Raw genomic sequence first — 22248 nt, forward strand, 5'->3', positions numbered from 1 at the left:
ACTGATGGCATGCCTGCCATGTTAAGGAACCTGGTCTTAATCTTTATATGAAGGTTTTCAAGTCTGAAAATGAAATAGTGAGATCTGTACTTATGTACATTACTCATGTACTAAGTGAAGAGGCAGGAAACTCACACTATTTCCTGCAATCCAAGAGAGATATTAAAGAAACTAAAGAAATAATAGCACAGAAGTTTGAGAGAAGAGAGTTAAGAAGTATTTTGGAGGTAAGTTCTGTATTAAATAGAGATGGTGAATAAATTAGAAGAATATCACTTGGATCATTAAATATAATTAAGGGGATTTTCCCTCATTATAGACCAATTTACTGCCTAAATTTCTGGTAACATTGTATTGGACACTAATTCCTGCTACTTGTCTCATTCATGACCCCTATTTACAGCTCAAACCTCCTATTTAATACCAACTGACTGTGCCCCAGCATCACCTTGACAACAACTATTTTGACTAGGCTGCATGGTAGGGAGAGGAAATGGACAGTCAACGCATAAACCTTGCAAGATCCTATGACATATCTAGTACCAATAGATATGGCTCAATGAACTGAGCCAATCAGATTTTTCTCTCTCAGAAATCTGAACCAAGAAATCCCAGAAGAATAGGTCATTTAACAATGAAAGCCAAGGCTAAAACTTCATGTCAGAGAAAGACTCTAGAGGGCTTGTGAAATTCTAAGAACTGAATAAGAAATAAGCAAAGAAGCAGGCACTCTAAGAAGAGAGTGACACTGTAGTTACAGAGAGACGCAGAAGTAATAAGCTGCTATGTTAGAGCTTCCTTGGTTTCCATGTCTGGCATATAATAAAGACTAAATAAACCTTTTGTTGTTATATAGAATAATAAATAAATGCAAAAACAAATTAACAAATGAATGAGGCTGATTTTCTAGTGCCGGTTTTCGTAAGGCAAAATTTCTTACAGCCTTGTTTTCTACTTCCTCAGAGATCACTATTCTCCCTAGTGCCCCATTTCTATTCCTGCACTACACTCATCTCCACTGCACCACATTTCATGAAGATCCTTGAGCATCTGTATTATTTTAAAATTAAAAAGCTGAACTAAATGACTGCCAATTTTGTTGCAATTTTTTTCAGCATCTGTCTTCCAAAAGATCATAAATTCTCAGTATGTACCCATAACAGTGATGAATACATTTTTTATTCTGAACATGAAACAGCTTTTATATAAGTATTAACAGATTTATAGCTTGAAAACCTTCTGCAGTTTTGATTACTCAAAATGTGGAGGCTGAACCCCTTCTGGAATCATTCTCATCCTGCTGAAAGCATCTGTGCTCTCTGTAGGTATTAAGCTTTGAAGCCATCTTTGGATAGCTCTCCAGGCTGTTACTTTTTATAAAGTTTTGGTAGACCAGGTGTTTTGTTTGAATCAGAGCCTAGGTGGATAAGGAATGATGACAGTACCCAATCATCACTACAGAAAGACTTCCTATACTCAAGCTCTGAAACTTGGCCACATTTATTTTAGAATAACACAGCAAAATGTCTAAACCAAGAGCAGAGATCTCTAGCACAGGATTTCAAACTATAGTAGAAAAGTATTCCCTTTTGCACCACTGAGTTGAATGGAGGAATACAGAAAAGTTTTTTCCTAAAAAAACCCACAAAACTTCTAAAAACTCTTAGGAGGAAGAAACGGCAACCCAATTCAGTATTCTTGCCTGGAAAAGTCCATGGACAGAGGAGCCTGGCGGGCCACAGTCCATGCAGCCACAGAGAGTTGAACATGACTGAGTGACAAAGCTCAAAAACTCTTAAAAAGAAAGAAGATATTTTCTCCCTTCTGCTCCTTAGAACTGCATTCTTCTTGAAGGAGGAAATTAGACAGATGAAGAAGGAAACAGAAGTGATTACCCTGTCACTGAAAAGGAATATTAAAAGGATGGGAAAATATAGAACAAATGTGTCAGTTTCTTAAATAACCAGATGAAATAATTGTATTTAATTGTTTCCAAATTATTTAAGTATGAAGTGAAGTGAAGTCGCTCAGTCGTGTCTGACTCTGTGCGACCCCATGGACAGTAGCCTACCAGGCTCCGCCGTCCATGGGATTTTCCAGGCAAGAATACTGGAGGGGGCTGCCATTTCCTTCTCCAATTTAAGTATGACACACATTCAAATCCTAGTATTCTTAAGAAAGCCACATTTGCCCCAGAGGATAGTATTTCAGTCCAATGTAATTTTCTTGCTTATTTTCTTGTACAGAGGCTTTTTAAGAAGTAACTTACTGTCTCTTCAGTAGGACACAACTGAAGAGACTTAGCACACATGCATGCATAGGCACATATGATAAACTGAGGTCAATATGAACTCATAACTGTTTAAAAAAGAAGAAGAACTATCTTTTCCATCTCTGCCTCTTAAATTATCAGCATTTTTGCCTACCACTAGCTCTCATGTGAGAGATGGACCATAAAGAAAGCTGAGGGCCAAAGAATTGATGCTTTTGAATCAAGGTGCTGGAGAAGACTCTTGAGAAGTCCTTGGACAGCAAGATCAAATCAGTCAATCCTAAAGGAAATCAACCCTGAATATTCACTGGAAGGACTGATGTTGAAACTGAAATTCCAATACTTTTGCCACCTGATGCATAGAGCTGAGTCACTGGAAAAGACCTTGATGCTGGGAAAGATTGAGGGCAAAAGGAAAAGGGTGTGACAGAGGATGAGATGGTTGGATGGCATCACCAACTCCATGGACATGAGTTTGAGCAAACTCTGGGAGATAGTGAAGGACAGGGAAGACTGGCGTGCTGCAGTTCATAGCATCACAAAGAGTTGGACATCTTAGTGACTGAATAACAACAACTCTCGTGTGTACCTAGAATTAACATTAAAGATGACCTGTTAACGTGTACATTTTATATTTGTGATGTTATATACTTTATATTAACCTATATTAATTTTTTCTTTTGGATAGTCTTCTGCTCACTAACTTTAACAGACTCATGTTTTTCATCAATTCTTAGAATAGTAATGATTAATATCATTATTCTGCTGCTCAAATATCACAGCTTGACCAATGTGAATATTTGAGGGACTATTGACTTTTGGTATTAGTATTCCTCTCCAATAAACTTAACTAGGAAGGGACTTCCCTGGTGGTCCAGTGGTTGAGAATCCCTCTGCCAATGCAGGATTCAGGAGTTCAATCCCTGGTCAGGGAACTAAGAACCCACATGCTGGGGGGCAGTTAAGCCTGTACTCCACAACAAGAGAAGCCCCTGCTTGCTGCAATTAGAGAAAGGCTGCATGCAGCAACCAAGACACAGCATAGCCAAAAAATTAAACATAAATAAAATAAATAAAAATTAAAAGCACTTTATTTTAAAAAATTAACCAGGAAATCTCAGAAGAAAGTGAACAGCAGGATGGGCCTGAAGCCACTTTTTTATAAAGTTTTCCAAATTTCAAATTACTGTTCAAAGTACAAAGTAGGCATTCCAGGTACATAGGTTAGTGTCTGGGGTGTTATTAAATGACTGACTTAAAAGTCTAGAAGCCTGACCCTCTTGCCTCCAGCTGGGAAAACTTTCAGTGTGATTTATATTCCAGAGGCCCCAGCCCCACTGTCAAGTCAGACTTGACCTATAACCACATCATTTCATGTTCTTTCCCCTTCCTCTCCTGCTTCCTCTATCTCTTTTATTTTTTCTACTTGTATTCAGTATAGAAAAATCCAACAGATTTATTATATTTGAAAACTTTATGAACTCTATGTTGTTGTATCCATAGCAATCTATTCTATTTAACGTCCTTTTTAAGCTAAATTGTAAAACTGAGCTATTTTTCATCAAATTTTTTATTCCATTAAAAAGTCTGCTCTTTTTTGATGTTAGAAGAAATTGTTCTTTACTGACATATAATTTAAAATACATACTTATAGGAGCTTTCCTGGTTGTCCAGGAGTATGGATTCAATCCCTGGTTGGGGATCCAAGATCCCAAGTGTGTTTTAGCCAAAAACACAAAATACAAAACAGAAGCAATACTGTAACAAATTCAAAACACTAAAACTGATCCATATTAAAAAAAATCTTTAAAAAATAAAATAAAATACACAAACAGTTATTGTGCTGAAATTCAAATCTTTTAGATTGTTTCATATTCACGAGAGTTGTTCAAAACGGTTTCACAGGAGACTTATATGCCATTTTAGCATATAAGTGATCACTGGCTGGTTTTCAGAATGGGTTCAGGTTTCCTCCAAGCTAACATAAAAGACACAGGAATTCTAGGGGGGGGGGTCCCTTAATTAAACATGTATCATTTGTAATGATTTTCTACATGATTATCCCAAACAACCATGGAAGAACAGTTTTAGATATAAGTTTTCTTTGGAAAATGCTGAAATCTCTGCCCAGACTCAGTAAAAATACTTCATCATTTGTATTGTTAAGCATAGAACAGAGCAGATTCATGACTAGAAATAGCACAGGAACCAGTGCCTGGGTAGAAACTGTGACTGACAAATTGCTGGAGGCTTAGTGCAGACCAGAGAGTTAAAAATTCCAATGGGATTCAGTCATGCAGGGCACCCACAAGACTGGGAGATTTATCTCCAGGAGTCTGACCAGATTCCCACAGTATATTCTGGAGAGAAATCCCCTTGGTTTTCCTTCAAGGGGAGAGGAAAAGGAAGCATTTTGAAATGCACCAGAGCATTGCCCTTCTCTCTCTTTTAAGTTTCTTCCTGAAGTGCACTCTTTCAATACGTCACCTGCACCTGAAACCTTGTCTCAACTCTTGCTCCTAGGTAATCTCAGAATGTGTTAGGAATGGGGTAGGTAGCAGGCTCTAAGGATGGTATTCAGGAGCTGAGTCACCTGCTGGCCAGCTGGCAGTGAGGACTTCATCTCTCTAGGTAGATAGAGTATTGGTAGTATTGGTATGCTAAAGCAGTAAAATCACTGAAAGTGAAAGTGAAGTCACTCAATCGTGTCTGACTCATTGTGACCCCATGGACTGTAGCCTACCAGGCTCCACTGTCCATGGGATTTTCCAGGCAGGAGTACTGGAGTGGGTTGCCATTTCCTTTTCCAGGGGATCTTTCGGACCCAAGGATTGAACCCGGGTCTCCTGCACTCTAGGCAGACACTTTTACCGTCTGAGCCACCAAGGAAGTCAGTAAAATCATTATGGCTCTCCAATTGCGGCTGATTAGGTTATGATCTGGAAGGAGTAGCAGTGGCTATGCAATATATCTGGCATTTGAGAGATATGAGAGAAGTAGTAATTACAAGGTTTGTGGAATTGCATAGTTGTTGCTGAACATGATCAGTGTTTCTAAGTGAAAAGAAAATAGGCTAAAGATGATCACTCATCAATTCAAAGCAAAATGTGAATACTTAAGATCCTACAAATACTTAAGATTCTAAAAATATCCTCCAAAGAATCAGACATGACTTAGTGACTAAAAAACAACAACAAAAAGGGCTTAGCTGGTCATGAAGTGAACTCTCTTAAGGAAACCAATCAAAAAAGTGGGACATCTGGGGAAATTAGTATTGGTTGCTTCTGGAAGCTAAAGTAGATACTCACCCTGATTTATATGGGCCATCAGGACTTTAAACCTTGTCCAGTTTGGTAGCACTACCCACATGTGGCTTAGTGCGGCTTGTGGTAACTTAAGTTTCCCAACCAGAGCTCAAACTTGAGCCCCCTACATTGGAAGTGCAGAGTCTTAATCACTGGACTACCAGGGAAGTCCCTAATTTTATACCAAGATTAGATAAAATTAAGCACAATTTTTAAAATTCAATTTTTTAGTCACTTTAGCCACATTTCAAGCAGCCACATATAGTTAGTAGCTGCCACACTGAACACTACAGTTGTAGAACATTTCCATAATCAGAGAAAATGAACGAGAAAAGAAGGCTCAACTCAGCCTCTTCTAGTTGGAAAGCTACTTTTAAGACGTAGTAAGGTAGAAAAAGTGTTAGTCACTCAATTGTGTTCCACTCTTTGCTACCCCAAGGACTGTAACCTGCCAGGTTCCTCTGTCCATGGAATTCTCCAGGCAAAAATACTGGAGTGGGTAGACATTCCTTTCTCCAGGGGATCTTTCTGACCCAGGGATTGAATCCAGGTCTCACATACTGCAGGCAGATTCTTTACTGTCTGAGATACCAGGGAAGACTGCTGCCATGTAATTAAAAGATGCTTGTTCCTTGGAAGGAAAACTATGATAAACCTAAACAGCATGTTAAAAGCAAAGACATCACTTTGCCGACAAAGGTCCGTATAGTCAAAGCTATGGTTTTTCCAGTAGTCATGTATAGATGTGACAGGTGGACCACAAAAAAGGCTTAGCAATGAAGAATTAATGCTTTTGAATTGTGGTGCTGGAGAAGACTCTTGAGAGTCCCTAGATGGCAAGAAGATCAAACCAGTCAACCCTAAAGGAAATCAACCCTGAATATTCATTGGAAGGACTGATGCTGAAGCTGAAAATCCAATACTCTGGCCACCTGATACAAAGAGCCAACTCATTGGAAAAGACCCTGATGCCAGGAAAGATTGAGGGCAAAAGGTGAAGGGGGCAACAGAGGATGAGATGGTTGAATGCCATCACTGATTCAATGGACATGAATTTGAGCAAACTTCGGGAGATAGTAAAAGGCAGGGAAGCCTAACGTGCTGCAGTTCATGGGGTTGCAAAGAGTTGGACACAACTTGGTGACCGAACACACACACATAGACAAGACAGAGAACAGACTTGTGGACACAGTAGGGGAAGGAGAGGGAGGGACTAATTGAAAGAGTAAGATCCTACAAGGCAGCACTTAAGTCATCATTGGCTCAGGACCTAATCATAAGAGAAGCAGAATTTCAGAAAATATTACATTTTCAACCCTAGAAAATTTCCTATGCCAAAGTCAGGGCCCTGAGATGGAAAGAATGAGACCCTGAGACTTGGGTTAAGGATTCTAGCTAGATCCCGCTCAGAACCTTGAACCCCTGTATGTCTGAATCCTCTGAGCCTGAAGAAATGCTTCATTCATTCTTGTTAGAAGATGACACTTTTGCTTGAAGCATACACAGATGTTTCAAATAGATGGGAGAGTTACAAACAATACTTGCCCTTCTCAGGATCTGCCACCAACTTGTGTCCTGGAAACCAGATTAATAACTAGAGTAAAATCCAAACATAATTGGGGAGGAGGGGCATTGGGTTTGCTAAGATAGGAGAGAAATGAGGAATAAATGAGCTGTAGCAGCTCAGTAACAATGCAGAGGTCCAAAACTGGGACCATGTGCAAGGAAGAAGATCCTGAGGATGCTGAATCTTGGGGAACAGGATATAAAGCAGCCTACGGGAGAGTTGTTGATACAGAGGCACTCTCCTATACACTGGATTTAAAACTTACTAGTAAGGATCTTGACATTCAGTTCTAATAAGTTTCTGTGATGGTTCTTAGCAGCTTTCTAAAAGGAACGTCCTGTGTTAAATGAAGTAGAAAATTCAACAGCTAACTATATTACCTGAGATGGCCCTGAGGACATTCCATTTACCAAAACAATACAAAATGTAATGGTGAGGATTGGCTGAAGCAGCAGGGAGATGCTCAGTTCTCTGTAAGAAGAGGCTGACAGTTAGAAATTGTGTAACAGAACTAGGCTACTAGGCTCCCTAATAGCAACTTTATAATCCTGGAATAGGAGAGGCCAGGTGGCAGCACCTAATTGTCAGAAGCAAAGCAGGTGTAAGTATTCTCTTGAGTAGCAAGGGACCAGCAGCTAGGGAAGCCTAGCCCACAGTAATCTATAGAACATGGTATGTCCAGAAGCAAAATAGGGATCTGACAAAGGTTTAACCTAACTTAAACAATTCATCAGTGATATAAATTACTGGATCAGCAAAATGTTAAGATTAGTGGCCCCCGTGGGAAGACATAATCCCTCACCTAGTTTCCAGATCTAAGACAGTTCTCAAACTAAGAACCCATCAATTATAGAACCCAGATACCTTAAGAAGAACACTGCAATAAAACAGCAAGTGTGTGCCATAGTTATTTCCCCAGTCGTTCCCAAGACTTTTCTTAGGTTTATTATAAAGTGAGGAAAGGGAATATATACAAGGTTTTGAGGGGTGTTGGATATAAAGTCTGAATGAACATTGAGGTGGATATCCCATGGCCTGAAATGTAATCACACCTTTGTTAGAATAAGGAATCAAATTCTGTTAGAATAAGCAGGCCACGTAATAAACAGAATCTTGGCCCAAGTCCATCTCATAATGACTTCATTAGTTCCAAGAATTAAAATACACAAAAGATGATCTAATGGTGATTTCCCTGGTACATAAATACATTGTTGGAGTGGACATACTCAGCAATGGGCAGAACCCTCACATTGGTTTCCTGACCTATGAAAGAAAAACTATTATGACAGGTCCAAGTGGAAACCCTTGATATTCCCTCCTCATCCTTGGAAGACTGTAAAATAAAAACAATACTGCTCTAGTGGGGATGTCAGAGATTAGTACCATTATATGGTACTCATTGTATTCATATGTATTTGTCTTCTCTGACCTCTAAAATACAAGAATAATATCTCAAACTTAACTAAGTAGTAATCCTAGTTGTAACTAATGAAATGGATGTGATAACATTGTTATAGCAGATTAACACACACCTTATTAAGTGGTATGTGGCTATTAATCTGACAAATGTATTAATTTTCAATACCCAGCGAGCAGGAGGAGCATTAGCAGTTTGCTTTTACATGGAATGGACAACAGTATACATTAATGGTCTTGCACCAGAATGAAGTTAACTCTTTCACACTCCGTTATGTTGTAGTTGTTCAGTCACCAAGTCGTGTCCAACTCTTCTCGATCCCATGGACTGCAACATGCCAGGCTTCCCTGTACACTCCATTATAACATAGTGGAAAATATCTAGACCATCTGGACTTTCCACAGAACATCTACCTTATTGTTCTATGACATCAGACATTTCATGTTAGTTTGAACTTACTGTGTAAGAAATGGGCAAGCACTGTGTACACCTTGATAAGACACATGCACTCCAGAGTATAGGAGAAAAACTCTATGAAAATTCAGGCCTACCTGTGTCAGTGAAGTTTTTAGGGGCCCACTAGTCGGGGGCTTGCTGAGACATGTCCTCCAAATTAAATATTGAAACCTATTTCAGGGACAGGTTTAATTTTCCTGCCTAAAGTGCCTTAGACAACATCAGTATACAAAGAATCACTGTCTCAGACGAAGTGAGCAATATTACCAAAGAGATGTGATAGTGGACCCAGAAACCATGAGTGTCACTGGCCCTATCACATACTACATTCCTCCAAACCTGCAGGCCGGATAGAGAAGTGGAACAGATTTACGAATGCACAGTATCACGTATGGATGGGCATGATTCTTCAGGATTGGTTTCACACAAATCAATGGCCATTGTATGGGGACAGTTTCCAAATAGGGAAAAGAAACCCAGGTTATGGATGTAGGAATATCTCTCTCCAGTAGTACCCCAAGTACTTTCTGTCACTGCAACTCCATGCTTTCTTTACAGGCTTGGCATTTCTATACAGTTTGCTTAGAGAAAATGCTTCCAGAGAGGAACACAGTATTAAAAGTCTTATTATATTTTACTACATGGCTACCACATGGTCATTTTAGAGTTCTTGTGTGAAGAAGCAGGCAGGCAAGGAAAAGAGGCCCTGTACTGGGACATCCCTGGTGGTCCAATGGCTAAGACTCCATACTTCAAATGCAGGGGGCCTGGGTTCCATCTTTGGTCAAGGAACTAGATCCTACATATCACAACTTAAAGAGCTCGCATGCCACAACTAAAAGATCCCACATGCTGCAACTAAAGATCTCATGTGCCCCAACTACATCCCAGCACAAAAATAAATAAATAAATATATATTTTAAAAGAGTCCCTGTACTGGTGTGGTAAAGAAAGTTGGATGAGATAGCATTCATTGTGTTACATCATAAGGGGAAAGGAAGACTATTCAGCACCCATTGGAATGTCCTTTGATAACTTCCCTAGGGCTTCTCTGATGGCTCAGATCGTAAAGAATCTTACCTGCAAGGCAGGAGGCCTGGGATTGATCCCTGGGTCAGGAAGATTCCTTGGAGAAGGAAGTGGCTACCCACTCCAGTATTCTTGCCTGGAGAATTCCATAGACAGAGAAGCCTGGCAGGCTACAGTCCATGGGGTTGCAAAGAATTGGACACAGCTGAACAACTAACACTTTCACTTGAAGGCACTTTTGATAGCAAATGAACAAAGCCTATAGATACCTAGCCAAGCAGAAGGGCTAGTTAAATGTAAAAGGGATACAGGATGTGTGGAAAAGGAGAGAGAATGAGTTTCTGCAATGTCAGGATTTGAAGTTTTTCCTGCTAGCCTTATAAATTTCTCCAGGAAAAAAAAAAAAGAGTAACACACACACAAAAAAAGTCCTTTTCATCATAGATGATTGGAATACAAAAGTATGAAGTAAACAGATACCTGGAGTAATAGGCAAGTTTGGCCATAGAGTACAAAATGAAGCAGGGCAAAGGCTAAAAAGAGTTTTGCCAAGAGAACTCACTGGTCATAGCAAATGTCCTCTTTCAACAATACAAGAGATGACTAAAAATGTGGACATCACCAGATGGTCAACACCGAAATCAGATTCATTTTATTTTTTATAGCCAAAGATGGGGAAGCTCTATACAGTCAATAAAAAAAAGACCTGGAGCTGACTGTAGCTCACATCATGAGCTCCTTATTGCAAAATTCAGGCTTAAAAATTTAAGTAGGGAAAACCACTAGACTTCAGGTGTGACCTAAATCAAATCCCTTATGATTATACACTAGAGGTGACAAATAGGTTCAAGGGATTAGATCTGGTAAACAGAGTGCCTGAAGAACTATGGAGAGAGGTTTGTAACATTATATAGGAGGTGGTGACCAAAACCATTATCAAGAAAAAAATCCAAGAAGGCAAAGTAGTTGTCTTGCTGAAGTAAAAGAGGAGGATTTGCTGAGAAAAGAAGAAAAGCGAAAAGCAAAGGTGAAAGGAAAAGACATACCCAACTGAATGCAGAATTCCAGAGAATAGCAAGGAGAGATAAGGAAGCCTTCTAGGTGAACAATGCAAAGAATTAGAGGAAAATAATAGAATGGGAAAGACTAGAGATCTCTTCAAGAAAATTGGAGATATCAAGGGAACATTTCATGCAAAGATGGGCACAATAAAGCACAGAAACAACAAAGGCCTAACAGAAACTGAAAAGATTAAGAAGAGGTGTCAAGAATGCACAGAGGAATTATACAAAAAAGGTCTTAGTGACCCAGATAACCATCATGGCATGGTCACTCATCTAGAGCCAAACATTCTGGAGCGTGAAGTTAAGTGGGCCTTAGGAAGTATTACTATGAACAAAGCTAGTGGAGGTGATGGAATTCCAGCTGAGCTATTTACAGTCCTAAAATATGATGCTGTGAATGTGCTGTACTCAATATGTCAACAAATTTGGAAAATCCAGCAGTGGCTACAGGACTGGAAAAGGTCAGGCTTCATTCCAATCCCAAAGAAAGTCAAGGCCAAAGAACGTTCAAACTATACTGTACAATTGCACTCATTTCACATGCTAGTAAGGTAATGCTCAGAATCCTTCAAGCTAGGCTTCAATAGTACGTGAACTGAGAACTTCCAGATGTTCAAGTTGGATTTAGAAAAGGCACTAGAACCAGAGATCAACTGCCAACATCCACTGGATCATAGCAAAAGCTAGAGAATTCCAAAAAATACTACTTCTGCTTCACTGACTATGCTAAAGCCTTTGATTGTGTAGATCACAACTAACTGTGAAAAATTCTTAGAGATGGGAATACCAGACCACCTTACCTGTCTCCTAAGAAACCTGTATGAAGTACAAGAAGCAACAGTTAGAACCAGACATGGGAAGAACGAACTGGTTCAAAATTTGGGAAAGCAGTATGTCAAGGCTGTATACTGTCATCCTCTTATTTAACTTATACGCAGAGTACATCATGTGAAATGCTGGCCTGAATGACTCACAAGCTGCAATTAAGACAGCTGAGAGAAATACCAACAACTTCAGATATGCAAATGATACCACCCTAATGGCAGAAAGTGAAGAGGAACTAAACAGCTTCTTGATGAGGGTGAAAGAGGAGCGTGAAAAACCTAGCTTAAAACTCAACATTCAGAAAAATGAAAATCATGGCATCCATTCCCATCACTTCATGGCAAACAGATGGGGAAAAAGTTGAAACAGTGACAGATTTTATTTTCTTGGGCTCCAAAATCACTTTGGATGGCGACTGCAGTCATGAAATTAAACAATGCTTGCTCCTTGGAAGAAAAGCTCTAACAAACCTAAACACAGTATTAAAAGTCAGAGATACCACTTTGCGACAAAGGTCCAAATACTCAAAGATATGGTTTTACTAGTAGTCATGTATAAAGAAGGCTGAGTGAGCACCAAAGAATCGATGCTTTTGAACTGTGGTGCTGGAAAAGGCTCTTGAGAGTCCCTTGGACTGCAAGGAGATCAAACTAGTCAGTTATAGGGGAAATCAACCCTGAATATTCACTGGAAGGACTGATGCTGAAGCTGAAACTCCAATACTCTGGCCACCTGATGCATAGAGCTGACTCACTGGAAAAGACACTGATGCTGGGAAAGATCGAGGGCAGGAGGAGAAGGGGATGACAGAGGATGAGATGGCTGGATGGCATCACTGTCTCAACAGACATGAGTCTGAGAAAACTCTAGGAGATGGTGAAGGACAGGGAAGCCTGGCATGCTGCAGTGCATGGTATTGCAAAGAGTCAGAAAGGTCTGAACAGCAACTGAACAACAACAATCAGAATCCAGGATAGGATGTCTCCAGATGAAGTTTCTCAGAATGTTTCTGAGCCTACACCCATTAAACCTCCTACAGGCATATCTCCATCTCAGTCTATTTCCCCAGAAACCTAACTTAAGACGGTATCATACCTGCTCACCAAGATGAGACCATGGGTATATGAGGCATAATTTAGCACTGCTTTAAACTAACAAACAACAAGGGTTCTAAGTAGAAAAATACTCCAGCTATATAACTGCCCACAGGAAGCCATGACAGTTCTGGACTGCTGGTACTCAGCTCAAATCCAAATCAATTTTTGTAAATGTAAATAAATGGATCCTAATTTGTGGTAGTGGTGTTAAATTCTTGAAGTGGAATTTCTATAACCTAAATAGCTGTCTCTTGTGATATAATCACAAGGTATAATACAGTATTTTGAATACAAACTTCTCTGAACTATTATTTCTAAACTGCAAAGAAAGTATGAATCATTGGCATTTGAATACACAGTATTCTTTCCCACACTGTTTATATCTTTACGGCACATTATCATAATAAACATACAGTTGAGTGGCAGCTGAACCAAATATAAATTCAATGTTCAGTGAGACTGACACAAAGCATCTCCCTTAAGAACTACAAAAACTTGGAACCAATCTAAATGTCCAACCAAAGAATTAGTTAAATAAATGATCATAGTGTATATCACCATTAATGATATGAATAGATTTATATTTATTGACATAGGAAGATATGAAATCCTGTATTACTAAGTGTCAAAGCAGGCTGCAAGTTAATATTGCAGAATGACATTCTTTTATGATAATTTATATTCAGATAGAATTACATCAAAATTTTATTATTTAATAATTATCATTAGTTTGCTTATTATCCCAGATGCTGTCAGTGTCCTATGCAGTAATGCAGTTGACTTCTAATGGCTTCCTCTGTGCCTGAGAGCTTTTAACTTCAGAATTGTGGGAGACAGCTTGTCTGGGAGCAGGCTGGAAATGCTGAGATAGCAGTTCACCCCTAAGGTGGCATCATTCTGAGGCATTTATTTTACATCATTTCCCAGGATTTCTCCATGAGATTTCTCTCTAGTGGCCCACTGTGATAACTGGCTTAACAACATACCCTGCACTGGTTGGATTCTCTTCCTTACATTATTCCTCCATTCCCACAAGTATTCTGCATTTCCCAAATAATGTGCTTACACTCAAATCCTTGTTTCATCTGTTTCTGGGCTTTCTCATACTATGGTATCTATTTGTAATTTTCAAATACTTCTAACAAAGCTCAGATCATTTCTGTAAAAAGTTAATAAAAGTTTTAAAAACATTTTACACTTGATGTTTTATACATCAGATATACAGAAACATAACCATGAGAAAAGAGTTCTTTCTGTGTTCTTCAATAATTGTTAAAGCTGTGATGGGGGCATGAAAGCTACTTTCAAATAATTAAAGGGCTGATAAGTAAAAGGAAAACTAGAGGTATTCATCATACTAAAAAAACCATACAAAAAGAGGCTTGTGAAAGTCACAAGGAGAAGTATTTTTAATCAAATAAGAACTGTCTGGGGCTTCCCTGGTGGCTCAGTTGTAAAGAATACGTCTGCCATGCAGGAAATGGGTCAATCCCTGGTCTGGGAAGACCCCACATGCCATGGAGCAACTAAGCCCGTGCACCAAAACTGCTGATCCTGCACCCTAGAACCTGGGAACCCCAACTATTGAGCCCATACAACCAAAACTACTGAAGCCCATACACACTAAAGCCCATGCTCCAAAACAAGAGAAGCCACAGCAACAAGAAGCCCGTGCACTGCAAGGAAGAGTATCCCCTGCTCGCCGCAACTAGAGAAAAGACCTGTGCAACAACTAAGACCCATCACAGCAAAAACAAATAATTAAATAAAATTTTTTTTTAAAAAAGAAAAGAACTCTCTGCCAGTTAAAGCTGATTCAAATTGGAATAAATTGTGACTGGTTAAAGAGCATTTTTATTAGTGATAAGTGACAGTGTAAGCAGAACCTGGGTGAGTCCTTGACAGGGACAGTTTGCCAGGATCTTTAACATCTCTTTCAATTTAAAGAGTCTCTAATTCTGAGTTGAATTAATCAAGCTATGTGGATATCAGGGAATCACTTATACTTTCTAACTAACGATACTTGGAGTATTGAATTATTTGGAATGATATGCTTGTTCCTAGACCTTCAGACATGAGATACGAGATCACTGTAGCACCTTGTGGTAAATACACATTCATAAAACACAGAGGGTAGAAAGATTTAGGAGTCTGGATAAATGTGAGTCCAAAAACATTGATCAAAAAACTGACATTATTGAAACTGACTATAGTCAAACCATGAAACAGGTCTTGTTTCATTCAATTTTCCAGCATTTGAAATATGTATTCCAGAGACCATCAAGAAGTGGTCAGCTTGAATAAACAGGAAAATTCATTGTGCATCCTAAGACAAAGGAAACACACTTTTTCCTTGGCCTGCATTATGAGAGTGTAGAAATGGAAAGAAAGAGTCATTGTGTAATATTGTTGGCACCCACCTCCCCAACTTTGCTAATGAGTAACTTCCTAGTGGAGTCTGGGCTTCACTTGTGGCTCAGCTGGTAAAGAATCCGCCTGTAATGCGAAAGACCTGGGTTTGATCCCTAGGTTGGGAAGATCCCCTGAAGAAGGGAATAGCTACTTACTCCAGTATTCTGGCCTGGAGAATTCCAAGGACTATATAGTCCATGGGGTCACAAAGAGTTGGAAACAACTGAGCGACCTTAACGCACACACAACTTCCTAGTGCGGTTAAAGGAAGTTAGAGAAAATCGGATTATAGAAGCTGGGATACGGGTAAGCAGAGAGCAGTAAAGATGGCTGAAAGCAATGGGAGTGTTTTGTTAGCCCTGCTGGAGTCCCAAGTCTTCTGTCCTATCAGCTCCATAAGTCGTATCAGACGTTCTGGGTCACAATCTCATGTGTTTTTGTTTGGAAAATATCACTCCCTTATCATGACAAGTGAGCATTCTCGGTCATTAGACCCATGACCTAGTCCCTCTTTCACCACTAATGTGTACACTAACCTTGAGAATGCTACTTAATTGTTCTGGGCCTAAATTTCTCCATGTTTAACATAAAAAAGCAGACTATATGATTTTGTTTGAACTTCTTTAAGGATGATACTCAATGCTACATTGATGGAGAGAGCACATACTCATTTACCAAACCCCTTATAAAGCAGGCTGCTTTACCTAGTATATTTGCAAATTGACTTAAGCCAATTTAATTATTCCTGATTAGTAGGTTTTATTGGAAGCTTCCAATGGTTACAGGTAGTTGAAGTCAGTCAGCCTCTTCCTCCACAACCTAACAAATGGATTTTATAACACCATTAGCTGCTAGGTCAAATTCTGCCACACATTTTTTTTTATTAGTAAGAAAGAATAAAAATGCTCATGTCACTTGTAGTACAAGCTTTCTAAAACCCTAGCTTTCTGTCCTCTTAAGCACTTGAGCAAGTAACTTGGATGAAAGATTCACTTAAGGCAGATGCAACATGACTGAACAAATTATCTAGCTGATTTCAGGTCACAAAAACCTTCTTAAGAGGCTGTACACAGGGTGAATTGAAATTCTAAGTACAGAATGCCCTTCCAAAGGGGAGAGACTAACAGGTTCACCAGGTTTTCATACCCTGTTCTTGTTCATGCAACTGTGAAAGGGCCAGTATAATATTCCTAGACAATGCACATCTCTTTATTTTTATTTTTTTAATCTTTTTATTTTGTATTGGGGTATAGCCACTTAACAACGTTGTGACAGTTTCAGACGGATAAAGAAGGGACACAACCATTTATATACATGTATCCATTTTTCCCCAAATTCCCCTCCCGTCCAGGTTGCCACACAACAATGCACATCTCTTGAATACTATTTATTTTACCAATAAAAAATAATCTCTAATACATATTATGCTAATTAACAGGCCCTCTGTGTTGATTAAAGAATATTAGAATGTGAATTTTTTCTTTTCTTTTTTGCACACTATGCATGTGTATACACCCAACTCAATATTAATTAGCCTAGGGTATAGATTAAAATTATACACACACATATCACACTGTCCATAAGGAGCTATTCTAAAGTATGTTACAGATATGTAACAACATGATGTGAAGAATTCCAGGAAGGACTACTCTCCAAAAAAAAAAAATCTGAAGTTCTACCATTCATAATTCATTTTTGTTAGATAGCACCTTTTGACATGCTTTATTTTCCCCCTCCTTCTTTCCACTGTCTCTTTACAATTTCTCTTACTGTCCTCTTACTTTCCTTTATACCTTCCCCTCTTTACCATATAATATTCTTCAGAGTGAAGAAAGTCAGAAAGAGAAAAACAAGTATCATATACTAACATGTAGATACAGAATATAAAAAGATGGTACTGATGAAATTATTTGCAGGGCAGCAATGGAAAAACAGAGATAGAGAACAGACTTATGGACATGGGTGGGGTGGGGAGGAAGGAGGGGGTAGGGTGTATGGAGAGAGTAACATGGAAACTTAAATTACCATATGTAAAATAGATAGCCAATGGGAATTTGCTGTATGACTCAGGGAAGTCAAACCAGGTCTCTCTAACAACCTAGAATGGTGGGATGGGGAGGAAGATGGGAGGCAGGTTCAAGAGGGAGGCGGACATATGTATACCTATGGCTGATTTATGTTGATGTTTGGCAGAAATGAAAACAATTCTGAAAAGCAATTATCCTTCAATTTAATAGTGTCCAACTGTGACGTTATGGACTACACAGTCCATGGAATTCTCCAGGCCAGAATACTGAAGTGGATAGCCTTTCCCTTCTCTAGGGGATTTTCCCAACCCAGGGATCAAACCCAGGTCTTCCGCATTGCAGGTGAATTCTTTACCAGCTGAGCCACAAGGGAAGCCAGATTTAAAAAATAAATAAATTTAAAATGAAAAAAAAATATTTGAGAACAAATTCATTGCCTGGATTAAATTAACGGTCTTAGAAAGACATACTACCAAAGCTGACTCAAAAAGAAATAGAAAATCTGAATAAAATCATTATATGTAAAGATATTAAATTAATAATAAAAACCCACCTAAGTCCCAATACTTTGCCAATGAATTCTACTCAGGTTTTAAAGAATTAACACTAGTCCTTTTAAAATTCTTCTATTAAAATAGAAGAGGAGGAAACATTTCCAAGCTTATATATGAGGGCAGTATTACCCTCATATCAAAATCAGACACCACAGAGAAGCAAACTACAGATCAATATCCCTTATGAATACCAAAGTTAAAATGTTCAATACTAGCAAACCAAATCCAGCAATATATTTAAAGGATTATACATCAAGTGGGATTTATCCTAGGAACACAATGTCAGATTAACATTGGAAAGCTAATTAATGTAATATGAATCAAATAAAAAACAAAACCACATGGTCACCTCAATAGACACATTTAAAAAACTGTCAATTTTCAACATTCTTTCTTAACAAAAGCACCCCAAAAAAACTAGAAAAAGAAGATAATTTCCTCAACTTGATGAAGGCCATCCATTAAAAACCTAGTTATCATCATACTTAACAGTGAAATACTGAATGCTTTCCTTCTAAAATCAGGAACAAGAATAGTATGTCTGCCTTGGCCACTTTACCTCAAAACTGTATTGGAAATACTAGCTAGGGCAAGTAGTTAAGAATAAGAAATAAAAGGGGGACTTCCCTGGCGGTCCAGTGATTAAGAATCCACCTGCCAATGCAGGAGACACGGATTCAGTCCCTGGTCTGGGAACTAAGATCCCACATGCTGTGGAGCAACTAACCCTGTGTACAACCACTGAAGCCCACGCATCTAGAGCCCCGCAACAAGAGAAACCACCACAATGAGATGCCCGTGCACCACAATGGAGAGTATTGCCCACTCTCCACAGCTAGAAAAGGCCTGTGCACAGCAACGAAGACCCTGTTCAGCCAAAAATAAATAAGTAAACACATTTTTTTAAAAGGCATTCAGATGAAAAAAAGAAATAAAAATGTTTTCAGATAACATGATCTTGTACATAGAGAATCCTAAAGAATCCACACAATGTACCATTAGAACTAAGTAAAGAATTTGGCAAAGTTGCAAAACACAAGATCAATATTAAAAAAAAATCAATTCTACTTCTATATACTAGCAATAAACCATCCAAAATGAAAATTAAGAGGAGAACTCCATTTTAAAGAGCCTCAAAAAGAAAAAATACACAGGAATAAATTTAACAAAAGAGCAATATTTACACAATGAAAAGTACAGGATGTTATTGAAAGAAATTAAAGACTTAAATAAATGGAGAGACATTCTACATTCCTGGTTCAGAAGACTTAATATCAATTGACCATAAATAGAAGTTTTGTGTTTTTTTCCTGGACTCTTGATTCTGTACCATTGATTCTTATGCCACTGGACACTGTCTTGATTAGCATAGCTTTGTAGTAAGTTTCAAAATTGAAAAGATGTGAATCCTTCAACTTTGGCCATTTTCAAGATTTTCAAAGTACAAAGATTTTCATACTACAGAGCTATGCTAATCAAGACAATGTGCAGTGGCATAAGGATCAATGGTACAGAATCAAGAGTCCAGAAAAAAAAAAACTTCTATTTATGGTCAATTGATTTTTGAAAAGGGCACAATTAACTCAATGTGAAAACAATAATCATTTCAAAAATTGGTGCTGGGACCACTGGATATCCATGTACAAAAGAATCGAGTTGAACCCTTTCCTCACCCGGTATACAAAAATTAATGTAAACATGGATTACAGACCTAGAAGTAAGAACTAAAGTCATAAACTGTTAGAAGAAAGCATAGAGATAAATCTTCCTGACCTTGGATTAGGCAATGGTCTCTTAGATATGATACCAAAAGCACAAACAACAACAAAAAATATATAAAACTGGACATAATCAAAATAAAAAACTTTTATGCCTCAAAGAACACAATCAAGAAAATGAAAAGAAAACCTACAAACTGGGAGAAAACATTGGCAACTTATATAGTAACTGATAAATGGCTAGTATCCAGAATAAAGAACTCTTTACAAGTCAACAATAAAAAGACAACCAATTAAAGAATGGACAAAGGATCTGAACTGATATTTCTCCAAAAATGACAAACAAATGGTCAAATACACACATGAAAAGATGTTCAACATCATTAGTCATCAGCTGCTGCAATTCAAAACCACAATAAGATATCATTTCAGACCTACTAGGATGGCTATAATCAAAAAGGTAGACAGTAACAAGTAACAAGACCTTGACATTGGAATACTGATACACTGCTGATAAGATATAAAGCAGCGCAGTCACTTTGGAAATCAATTTGGTGGTTCCTCAAAAGTTAACAGGGCCCCCTGGTGGTCCAGCAGTTAAGAATCTGCCTTGCAATGCAAGGGACACTGGTCTGATCCCGGGTCTGGGAAGATGCCACATGCTGCAGAGCAACTAAACCTGGGCACCTCAACCACTGAAGCCTGCGCTCTGGAGCCCGTGCTCCACAGCAAGAGAAGCCACTGCAATGAGAAGTCCACGAACCACAGCAAAGAATAGTCCCCACTCTCCACCATTAGAGAAAGCCTGCTCACAGCAATAAGATCCACCATAGCCAAAAAATAAAATGAATAAATAAATAAATCTTTAAAACACAGTTAAACATAGAGTTACCATATGAAACATTTTCATTCCTAGATTTATACTGAAGAGAACTGAAAGCTCATGTTTACAAAAAAACTTCTACACAAATGTTCGAACTAGTATTATTCATAGAAACTAAAAAGTAGAAACAATCCAATTGCCCATCAACAAATTAATCTATAAACAAAATGTAGAATATTACTCGGCTATTAAAATAAGTGAAGTAATGATGTACACTACAACACAGATGAACATTGGGACTATTAGGCTAACTTAAAAAAGCTTCTGCACAACAAAGGAAACTATAAGCAAGGTGAAAAGACAGCCTGCGGAATGGGAGAAAATAATAGCAAATGAAGCAACTGACAAACAACTAATCTCAAAAATATACAAGCAACTCTTGCAGCTCAATTCCAGAAAAATAAATGACCCAATCAAAAAATGGGTCAAAGAACTAAACAGACATTTCTCCAAAGAAGACATACAGATGGCTAACAAACACATGAAAAGATGCTCAACATCACATTATCAGAGAAATGCAAATCAAAACCACAATGAGGTACCATTTCATGCCACTCAGAATGGCCACTATCCAAAAGCCTACAACCAATAAATGCTGGAGAAGGTATGGAGAAAAGGGAACCCTCTTACACTGTTGGTGGGAATGCAAACTAGTACAGCCACTATGGAGAACAGTGTGGAGATTCCTTAAAAAACTGGAAACAGAACTGCCATATAACCCAGCAATCCCACTGCTGGGCATACACACCAAGGAAACCAGAATCGAAAGAGACACGTGTACCCCAATGTCCATAGCAGCACTGTTTATAATAGCCAGGACATGGAAACAACCTAGATGTCCATCAGCAGACGAATGGATAAGAAAGCTGTGGTACATATACACAATGGAATATTACTCAGCCATTAAAAAGAATACATTTGAATCAGTTCTAATGAGGTGGATGAAATTGGAGCCGATTATAAAGAGTGAAGTAAGCCAGAAAGAAAAACACCAATACAGTATACTAATGCATATATATATATGGAATTTAGAAAGATGGTAACAATAACCCTGTATGCAAGATAGTAAAAGAGACACAGATGTATAGAACAGTCTTTTGGACTCTGTGGGAGAGGGCGAGAGTGGGATGATATGGGAGAATGGCATTAAAACATGCAAAATATCATATGTGAAATGAATCACCAGTCCAGGTTCAATGCATGACACAGGGTGCTCAGGGCTGGTGCACTGGGATGACCCAGAGGGATGGGATGGGGAGGGAGGTGGGAGGGGGGGTTCAGGATGGGGAACACATGTATACTCATGGCAGATTCAAGTCAATGTATGGCAAAACCAATACGATATTGCAAAGTAAAATTAATTAATTAAAAATAAATATAAATAAATAAATATAAATAATTTAAAAGCCAGACATAAAAGTCTATACATTATTCCATTTATGCCAAGTGTTCAAAATAGGCAAATCCATAGAGATATAATATAAAGTAGTTTTCTGTGGCTGGAGGGATGGAGACAGGAGTATATGCTAATAAGTACAAGGTTTCTTTTAGGGGTGATGAAAATGTCCTAAAATTAGAGAATGGGGATGACTGCACAACTTTACAAATATACTAAAAGCCAC

This window comes from Budorcas taxicolor, chromosome 10, assembly GCF_023091745.1.
Source record: "Budorcas taxicolor isolate Tak-1 chromosome 10, Takin1.1, whole genome shotgun sequence".
In the NCBI taxonomy this organism is placed as follows: Eukaryota; Metazoa; Chordata; class Mammalia; order Artiodactyla; family Bovidae; genus Budorcas; species Budorcas taxicolor.